Below are 11,348 nucleotides of genomic sequence, written 5' to 3'. Positions count from 1 at the left end.
AGGTGCACAGGAAGGGCTCCTGAAGAGTGGGAAGAACTTCAGGAGTGCTTCTAGTTCAGAGATGGCAGACTTAAATATAAATGGACTATGGGACAACCAAGTGATAACAGGTTTGACGCCCGCAAGAAGCAGCCAAGAAGTTTGACCCCATCCAATTGCCCCAATCATGGCTTCAGATCAGACAGCAAACAACAGAGTTGCCTATATTTTCTGTCTTCATTTCATCTCCTCCATGCTTTTAAGACCACTCTAATCAGCTCCCAACCCTCTCCTCGAGTCCACCAATACTGCTCTCATTAAGGGGGTCTATTGAACGCCAAATTGCTAAATCTAAAATTAATTCTGTCTTCATCTTACCTAACCTATTAGCAGGGTCGAATACAATAGCTAACACCTCTTCTTGCATATCCAAGAGACAGTTCAAACTCAACATGTTCAAACCTGAACTCCCGATCTTCTCCCAAACCCACTCTACCTGCAAGCCTTCTTCATCTCAGTGGATGGCAATCTCCCTCCCAGTTGTTCAGGCCAAAAGCCTTGAGGTTTTTAAAAGATTACTTATTAAAATGTGGGTATATATCAGAAATCTAATGTTTGAAGAATTCTTACAAAGTGAACAAATCCATGTAACCAGCCCAAGATCAAGAAAGAGAAGTTTAAAAATAATCCCCAAACCTTCCTTAGACTGCCCCCATCCAGTCACTAGCTCCCCCTAAATAATATTAATAGTGTCTCTCAGAATTCAATGCAAAGGACAATTAGCAAGAAAAGTTAGGAAGCAAGGAGTATATATCCAGAAGTTCCAGCATTTATCGTCTACAAATGCCAAATGAAAAAGAAGAGTTAAAAAATGGATAGGAAGTAATAGATAAAGCAATAATCAGAGAAAATGTTCCAAAACTAAAGACACGAGCCCTCAGATTTAAAAGCCCCATCAGGTGTCAAGCCAGATGTATGACAAAGGACCCACACTTAGACACACTGTTACAAAATTCCAGAACAATAAAGAAAAAATTTACTCATAATTTTCAAAGAGTAAAACTCATTGCCCTATGTCATTGATTCTTGCACCTTGCAATGAAAATTCAGATGTCATCGATTCTGAATTTTCATAGAAAACATAGTGAAAGAAGAAGATGGGACAATATTTAAAATAAACAAAGTGAGATTTTCTTCAAGGTTCTATATCATCTTTATATTTATGTTACGATATTATAAAAATATGTTAAAATATCTGCATTCCAAAGTAAAAAAGGTCCATAATCCCATCACCTAACCAAATCAATGTTTTCATTTATACAGGTTTCCTTGTAGTTCTTGTTTATATGCATATTCAAAGTTCACACAATTGCAATAGTATTATTAAAGGTAGAAATTATATTCTATTTGCTTGCTTTATAATATACCATGAGAATTTTTCTATCTTTTAGCCTTTCTTCCTTTCTTATCTTCCGCCACCTTTTCTCCTTCTCTCTCATTCCTTCCCCGCTCCTACTCATGGTAACCAATGTTAACCTGATGAATGTATGTCCACAACCTGATGTATATATGACCACATGTCTGTGCATGGTCATACAAACATATATCTACATGTTGCTTTGTTTTTTTTTTTAATTATGTCAGTTTAAACTCATTTATCTGCAACTTGTCCTTCTCATGTAATAGTACATCATGAACTTATGTCTCTCAAGGTTGATACTGTTTATAAAGAGCCCACTCATAATTTTTATTTGAAGAAAAATATTTCATGATATTTGAATTTAAGAATAATTTCAGATTATTTCCAGTTTTTCTGCTCATAATATTCAGATTGTGCAAGTTTTTTCAGTATAAATATTAAATAGTATTATAACAGACATGTTTATAAATATAATACACTTGTTTTTGTTTTTTGAGTCACAGACTCGTTCTGTCACCCAGGCTGGAGTACAGTGGGACGATTTTGGCTCACTGCAGCCTCAACGTCTCAGGCTCAGGTGATTCTTTTGGGCCACTCCACCCCCATACCTTCCTGCCCCCCCAGATACCACCCCCACCCACCATTCAAGTAGCTGGGACTACAGGTGAGCACCACTATGCCTAGCTAATTTTTGTATTTAGTAGAGACAGGATTTTGCCATGTCGTCCAGACTGGTCTTGAACTCCTGGGTTCAAGTGATCCACCCACCTCGGCTTCCCAAAGTGCTGGGATTAGAGGCATAAGCCACTGCACGCAGCCTATAAATGTATTTCATATACATTTTAAAGTAGATAAGACTGCCCAGCATGAGATTACTGGATCAAAATATGTGTATTTACATAGTTTTAAAAGCTTTTGTTCAGAAGGAATCGCTTAAAAATGGAAAATAAAAAAATGTTTTTGTTGTTTTATTTTAATAGGTAATATGTAATACATACATGTGGGGAAAAATCAAACAGAAAATATTTCCTATCAGTCCTCCAATTCCCCTCACCAAGGAGAACTTTTATTAAAAGTGTAACTTTCCGAAGATATTGACACAAGTAAATATACTTGTTTTGAATTGAATTTTCAATTCAAACAGTTATAGCCAGATTACTTCTCTGAAGGGCAGTGGCAATTTAAAACCCTACTTGCAATATATCATAGTGCCCTTTTTGTAGCTAAGTGATCAGCACTGTGAGCACACTTTTTGGATATTAAGATGTGGTACATATACGCCATGAAATATTATGCAGACATAAAAAGGAATGAGATCATGTCCTTTGCAAGCACATGGATGGAGCTGGAAGCCGTTATCTTCAGCAAACTAACACAGGAACATAAAACCAAACACCGCATATTCTCACTTATAAGTGGGAACTGAACAATAAGAACACAGAGAGGCAGGAAGGGGGAGTGGGGGAGAGCATTAGGAAAAAGAGCTAATGCATGCTGGGCTTAATACCTAGATGATGGGTTGATAGGTGCCGCAAACCACCATGGCACACGTTTACATGTGTAACAAACCTGCACATCCTGCACATGTACCCCGGAACTTAAAAAAATTAAAAATGAAAAAAAGTTTCTGTTTGTAAAATATGTTGTAAATCTTGTTCCATTAGCTTTTGATTTTATAATTTCTTTCATTAAAAATGTAATATTTTATATATTCTAATATCGATTTTACTTATCTAATTTCTGTATTCCCTCCATGGCTTAAGAAGGTTTCTCCAATCCCAATTATATATTTTCTCAAGTTTTCCTTTAAAATTCCTATTTTTTGTTGTTTTTTATAAATACTCAATATTTAATTTTAATTCATTTGGAGTTACATAGGGTGTGAAATAAGGATTCAACTTTGCTTCTAGAAGGAGAGCCAAATTTATCCACACTGTTAAATAGATTATTATTTTTTTTCCAAAGAACTGAAATTTTACCTTTTTAAATTTCTGAATTGTTATGTATATATGACTCTCCATTCTCTCTCATTGAACTGTGTGGATATTCTTGCAACATTAACACTCATTCAATATTTTTTTCAAAACTTCTCAACTCTTCTTGCTTATTTCCTCTACCTCTTAAAATTCAGAATCAGCCTGTCAGACCCCATTAAAAAAATTCTGCTGGGCTGAGGCTGGGTGTGGTGGCTCACGCTTGTAATCCTAGCACTTTGGGAGGCCTAGGCGGATGGGTCACCTGAGGTCAGGAGTTCGAGACCAACCTCTATTAAAATTACAAAAGTTAGCCGGGTGTGGTAGTGTGAGCCTGCAGTCCCGGCTACTCAGGAGGCCGAGGCAGGAGAATCGCTTGAATCCAGGAGGCTGAGGTTGCAGTGAGCCGAGATCGTGCCACTGTGCTCCAGCCTGGGCAACAAGAGCAAAACTCTGTTGCAAAAAAAAAAAAAAAAGAAGGAAGGAAGGAAGGAAGGAAGGAGGGAAGGAGGGAAGAGCAATTCTATTGGGCTGTAATTGGAACTGCACAGGATTTACAGATTAATTTGATGAGAACTGCCATATTTATAAACTTGAGCCTTTTCATCTAGGAATTTGTCATATTTCTCCATTTATTCAAGGTTTTTTTTGGGGGGGGGAGAAACTACTAGCAACACCGTTACAGCTATTTGGGAAGACAGTTTGACCATATCTTATTACAGTAGATGCATACACACTCCACGGACAGCTATTTCTTATAAATCTTGAATAAAATCTATACTCAAATATGACCTACAGCATTCTCTATAGTAGCCAAAAAAAAAAAAAGAAAAAAATCTGAAATAACCTAAGTATCCATCCATAGAGAAATAAAGAATGTATTGCCATCCATCTTCTGAATAATTATGCGACAATTAACTAAAATGAGGTAGATCTACATGTTTTGGCATGAAGCAATAACCAAGACAAATCATTAAGGAAACAAAGTATATTATCGAGTATACATCACCAAGATAATAAAATGGTTATTTCTAGTGAAGGATTGAGATGGAAGATGAGGTAAAGTGCAATTTTCACATTCTGTTGTTTGCCTTTTTTCCAATGAGAACATTCATGTATTATCCATGTAATTAAAAGTAAGAACAATTTACAAAAAAAAGTTTAAAAGCACAAGTGATTTGAAAGTATTATTTTTAAGAGGCCACACATAATGGAATTTCAAGATCTAAATTGTTCTCACATATTGCCCAATAAAATGGTGCAACTTATCCACTACTCAAATGCAATCCAAAAGAAACTAACAGCACAAATGTATGTAAAGGTGACAGACTGGAACCAATCATATTAAGAAACAGGTGGTTGTAATAGAAAAGGGTAGCTAAACTCTAGCAGAAAAGAAACAACTCCTCCTCTTGGCCAATCAGAATCCATCTTTAATTAATTAGTCTTGTTGTATAGTCAATTTTGTTAGAAGACAAACTATTCCTTTTACCTAATATATAAGTGTAACATAGTTGCTAAGACTTTGGAGCCACAGATTTGATTCCTGCCTCTGCCATTCACCAGCTTTACAGCCTTAAGTATACCTGATATTTAATTCATTGTTCTTTTTTTTCTGATCTGTATACTACAGAACGTCATAGGACTGTAAAGAGAGTTAAATGAATTACTATTTGTAAAGTGCTTAAAGTGGTGCCTGGTGCAAAGTCATTACACTCAATGTTAGCTATTATCAATATTATTAGTATTTGTTCAAGTCAACAAATATTTATTTTCTAGCCATCATGTGTCAGATGCTCTACTAGCCATTGGTGATATAGAGGTGACTAAGAATCAGTCTTTGCCATTGAAAAAGCTTACTCAATGTGGAAAAAATAGACACATGTGTCTATTATGTCAATGCAATGTGGTAAGTGTTTTAAATGAACTATTGCTCAGTGCTGTTAGCATACAAAGGGGGTTCACTCAACCCACATTGGGGAGGGAAAAGTAGAGGAGTAGGGTATATTTGATATGGAAAACTCTAATAACTTTCTCTCCATTCCCTTTGCCCATTAAGGGAGAAATTATCCGTGGTAGATTATTTACTCTTCTCCAAACCTAAAAGCCACTCACCAAACGTGTGTCAGAACAAGATATTCTGATTTCAACTCTAGCTTGGCAATCAAGAGTCACCATTATGAGACATGACAGAGTTGTTCTGCAGGCCAAGTTGGGAAACAACTACAAATCATGTTGTAAACCTCATAGGGAGTCAGCATTTCACAGGGTGCCAGCCTTTCATAACATAGTTTCCACATTCAGTGAGCATTTTATGGTAAGCTTCCAAAGATTGTGTTTCACAACAAATAGCTAAAACCCCTGCCAAAGACTTGAGCTTGTATAAACTCAAGATAAACATGAGTCAGAATTCCATCTCCACTTAAAAAAAAAAAAAAAGACATGAGGATGGCTTGTATTAACTGGAGTGTATTATCAAGGAAGTATTAGGTTACTCTCCAACCATAGGTCACAATCTTATAAGTCAGAGTGAATACTTAAGTAAGAGACATAAAAAAACAGATATTGATAAAAAGATCAACATATAAACTGGAATGGCTTAAAAGAATAAGGAATGCTTTTCAGCTAACTTAGTAAGTACTACCCACTCTGAGACAAGCAAAAGTAAGAGATTTCTTACCCATAAGAGCTCATGGTCTAGTCAGAAAAACCAAGTGCACATACAGAAAATTGAATGCTGTCAATTCTTAAACAGTATGAACATAAAGTATAGGTTTGAGCAATTGGGATTTTTAGCTAGATTTTTAACAAGGATTATACATCTTTTGTGAAAAACTTGTGGCTTTTCAATGCCTACAGGAGAAATCTGGTTTTCAGCATGCCTCAAGTTTCCTCTCTGAAATATTTTTCTGTACAAATCCTAACCATGGGTAACTATATTAATCCCATCTCTTCTATGAAACTTTTGTGGCTATAGCACCCTATGCTCTGAACCTCCACTGAATAGTCCTACCACTTATCAGGAGTTTCCAGTCTGCTATCCTTTGGCAATCCCCACCTCTACCACAAAAAAAAAAAAAAAACTGGTCATGAGTGAAGAAAATTACAAAATGCATCAAAACGGAAGCATGCAATCACCTTATATGGCCCAAATGACTCACAGGCCACCAACAATTGACTGTATCTTAATTGACTTAGTTTATGTATCTAAGGAAACAAGTGTTGACCAAAACAAAAAGAAAACAAATCTCAAAAGCTAGAGGTGGCATTGTCCAGACAGCACCTTCCTAGGGAGAGGGAGGCTTAGGCCCTGGACTTAGTATTTTCTATTCCCTAAAACAAAGCATCCTTCATATGGAAAGCATACTGATGCTTCTATCCAACCAACTTCACACATTTCTGATCCCAATGGTCCCAAATTTCCTACCCACTGGTAGAAACTCCAGTGGATGGGCCCCCTCCCCATAATCTTCATTTTTAAAGTCAGCTTTATTTCAGTATAATTTACATACTGTAAATATCACCCATTTTAGGGTGATAGTCTGAGTTTTGACAAAAGTATAATCCCAATTATGATACAGAATATATCATTTATCTTCTTATATACAGTTGTCAACAAGGAGGAAATGCGCTATTTATAAAGGCATACTTGTAACAATTATTTTTCACCAAAAAGATACTTTTGTATTAGCTTAGCTAGAATGAATCCATACTTAATGAACTGACAAAATCCTGAAAAAAAGAGAAAGAAGCTTGTCCTCTCAGAAATCATATCAACACAATATATTAGATAAGCTACCTAAAGAGACAAAGTATTTCACAGACCGGCAAGCCTTCTTGACTGTAACCTGATTGCAAATTCTGTATAACAGTGTCTCAAGAAACAGAAAGGTTGGTTTGGTCAGTTATTTTCTAGACTAGAGCTACTCAAAGTGTGATCCTTGAACTGGTGCCCATATCAGAACTATTTGTTATGGGCCTTTGATGTGATATGCACTTAAATTAAGAATAATCAGCTGGGTGCAGTGGCTCACGCCTATTATCCTAGCACTTTGGGAGGCTGAGGCAGGTGGATCACCTGAGATCAGAAGTTTGAGACCAGTACAACCAACATGGTGAAATCCCATCTCTACTAAAAGTACAAAAATTAGCCGGGCGTGGTGGCTCACACCTGTAGTTCCCACTACTCGGGAGGCTGAGACATGAGAAGAGCTTGAACACGGGAGGCAGAGATTGCAATGAGCCAAGATCGCACCACTGCACCCCAACCAGGGCAGCAGAATGAGACTCAGTCTCAAACACACACACACACACACACACACACACACACACACACACACACACACAGAATAATTAATTAGTATTTTTATTGCAATTTGACAAAGTAATTTTATATTGGTTAAAGCTAATACTAAAAATGGATTTGTATTTTGTATGTCTGTTTTTCTATTAATTTTTATTGTATTTAAAAGGAACTGGTTCAACAGGAGACTCTCTCAGAATAATATTAATACAAATTGGCCTAAACTATTTGAAGAGATTATAATGAACAAAAGTAATGTCCTGGATAATTTCTCAAGGTTGCTTTTACTTTCAACTCTATGAATTCACCAGATGACCTATTTTTTTTTCCAGATGCAGGCTCTATGCCTCTAATAAAAAAGTTCTTAGAAGGAAGCATAATATTTTATTTTAAAATAATTGATACTTCAAATTATATTTTTGTGCCCAGTAAAACCACAATGTCTAAAATAAAGATTTTAAGAAAATTATTCACTGTAATGGATGACTAAGATTTAATCCAAATTTGATGACTTTGGCTTTCGGTCATATAAATATCTATGTGGGTTTTAATACTTAAAGAGTTAGAGGTATATAAATATTGCAGAGGTAGAATACCAGGAATGTTAAATAAGTGAATTATCAGTCTTCATTACAGCAGCAAAATTGTCATGTAAGACCACATGCGTATATCAAATTAGTCAATCTTCATTGAGTACCAACTGTGTGTCAACAATCGTGAAGCATAAGAGGAATCAAACATAACCCCTGCCTTCAGGGAGCTTATACTCTTGAAGTGTAAGACATAATGAATGAACTAGCACAACAGATTAGCCAAATATTACTGCAATTCAACAGACTATATTGGTATTTTCCAAAAGCTATCAAATGTGCCTTATAAAAGTTACTCAAGTAACTATTTACACATTTTATTGTTAATGTATCTCCCCAGAGTAGAAGAATTGTTGTCTTCACTAAAGAAAAAAACAGCCTCTTTGGAGCAACATGAAGTTAATTAAGCTAATGCAATTGTCTGAAAAGCATGTCTAGTGAAAGAAATGTAACTGAAAGCAAAATGAAAAACTTTCAGACCTAAGAAACTCATTCCAACGTGTTCTGATCTACACTCAGTATGGAATCAGTCCGCAGTTATTTTAAAAACTGTTTTAAGATTCATAAAATTCACACGACTGGTACGAAAATTCTTGGCAGTTGAAATATTTACAAATGTAAAGTGAATCATGTTGTGAAAGAAATATCTGCAGCTTCCTTAATTAAATCAATTGCATATTGATTTATTCATTAAAGCTAAAATGTAAAGTGTATGATAAGGTCACTCCTTCTGGATACTTAATGGCTTTATTAACCATGAAAATCACCATTAAGAATAATCTTTTAAAGGCCAAGTTAATATGACAATTTTGATTTTTTGACCACATGTTGCATTATTTTCAGCTTTCTCAAATCAAGAGTACTTTGGTCTGGTCCTTATAATGTGGTTAAGGCAGTGCAGTATACATTTGCATCTGTGATATCTAACTCAGGGTCACTAAGGTTTTCTGTCTGTCCCAATGTTTGTCATACATGAGGCCCAGAAGCCATACATATCTTTTGGCCATTCTCACTCAAGAGCTGGTCCATCACTCAGGGCTTCTAACGAAAGCCTGAGGGCCTTGACTGATTCAACAACAGCTTCCCTGCATTGTCTCTGTTTTGGTACTCACTTACTCAGGTTAAAATTTTTACTCTGATTTATGACCCTGGCTTTTGTTCTATGTCCCTAGTATATTAATCCCATTTCCTGGGCCTTACTCATTATTAAATTGCATTTCTCTCTGCCTTCTCTTGCCTGATACTTTGATTCCAGTAAATCACTTTGCTTCTCTAACCTAAACCTCAGTCTTTGGGTTACATATGTTCCAATTTCTGCGTCATGGTATACTGATCAGAATCTTAATGATGAAGTTTATATTCATTCATTCATTCATATAACAAACATGTATTTACCTGTGCAAAGCATTCATTTAGCTTTAGTGATACAAAGATGAATGAAACAAAAAATCCTTGTCATCAGGAAGCTTACAGTCTAATGACAGATACAGAGAAATAAATCAACAGTTGGCATAGAATATGCTATAAAAGTATTATGTAAATGCAGCCATGCAAACACAAAGGGGGGTACTAATAAAGACTTCTAAAAGGAGATGATATTCAAACTGAGTCTTGAGGGCCAGACAGGAGTTAGCAAGGCAGAGAAAATGATTGAGAAGACAGGAAGAGTATTCCAAGAACAGGGAGTGATATATGTAAGCGAGAGATAGCATGGCATATTGGAGGAACTGCAAGTGATTTAATATGGCTGAAGCATATTTGTGACAATGTGGTGAAATATGAGGCTGGTTGCAGCCAGATGATGAAAAGCTTCCCTGTACTCTGGTCTAGCCAGAAGATGAAAGGAACCCACTAGTACTATATTGAGACAGGTGTTTTAGATTACTCTCCAGGATGGTGGAAGTCAAATTAGAGACAGGTGAAAGAGGATGAACAGAGAAGACACTTACTATGATTCAGATAACATGTAATGAGGGACCAAAATAAGATGGTAACAATAGAAATGGAAACAAGAGGATGGAAGTACAAGAGTATGAGACCGTATAGAACTTGACAAATCACTGGACACAGGAGGAAAAAGTCTAAGCTAACTGTGAGGTTACATATCAGAAGAAATTGTAGTTGAAAGTTCGATGCAGCAGATGACTTCTTTAATGATGTTAAGTGAGTGGCAGTAGATAAGCATCCAAGTGGAGATATCTAGCAGGCAGTTGAGAATGCATTTCTGTGACTCAAGGTGAAAGTGTGGTTGGGATAGATATGAGGGTTATCTTCATAGAGGTTGTAGCTTATAGGAATGGCTATGGAGAGTAAAGAAAATCTGAAATTATTTTTAAAGGAAAAATGAAATTCCAGGTAAGGCTAGAGTTTCAGTTGGCTTAACATTTTTGACATACAACATAACCCGTTTCAAGAGGAAAGTCACTGTCTTATCCTTTCCTTTCTAAAAGGTTTCAGCTCGTCCTTTTAAAAGTGTTTCCTCCTAGTTTCATGTGATCCTCCTCACAAATGCCCTTTGTGATCGATAGACAAGTATTATCCCCTTTGTCATCGTAGTACCTGTTTCTTTACCCCATCAAACTCCTGATCCCAGACAAACCTAAACACTTTTGTCCTGCTGCCACCCATGCCCCAGCATGACAATCATTTTATAGGTGTAAGAGCCAGCGCACTAAGTGTTCAAGTGTTTGCCAGAGGCCACACAACAAGCCAGCGCAGGAAGAATATTAAGAACTCAGGGATACTGACTCCATGTCTAGGGGTCTTTGGACTACATTTTATCATGAACTCTCCAGGAATCCACCTATTTCACAAAGCAAAGCAAAAAATACTGGCAATATTGGATCTAAATATACAAATATATAGCTACTGAAATGTATTATTTATAGACATATGAGAAAAAGATGAAAAAATTTAAACACCTCATTACTAGTATTTATTTTCACTTTTTTTTCATTTTGTGGATGCAGAATCTGGCTCTGTCAACCAGGCTGGAGTACAGTGGCCTGATCTCGGCTCACTGCAACCTCTGCCTCCTGGGCTCAAGCCATCCTCCCACCTCAGCCTCCCGAGTAGCTGAGACT

The sequence above is a fragment of the Cebus imitator genome, unplaced genomic scaffold (assembly GCF_001604975.1).
Source record: "Cebus imitator isolate Cc_AM_T3 unplaced genomic scaffold, Cebus_imitator-1.0 Scaffold210, whole genome shotgun sequence".
NCBI classification, from domain to species: domain Eukaryota; kingdom Metazoa; phylum Chordata; class Mammalia; order Primates; family Cebidae; genus Cebus; species Cebus imitator.
This window is presented reverse-complemented; position numbering follows the sequence as displayed.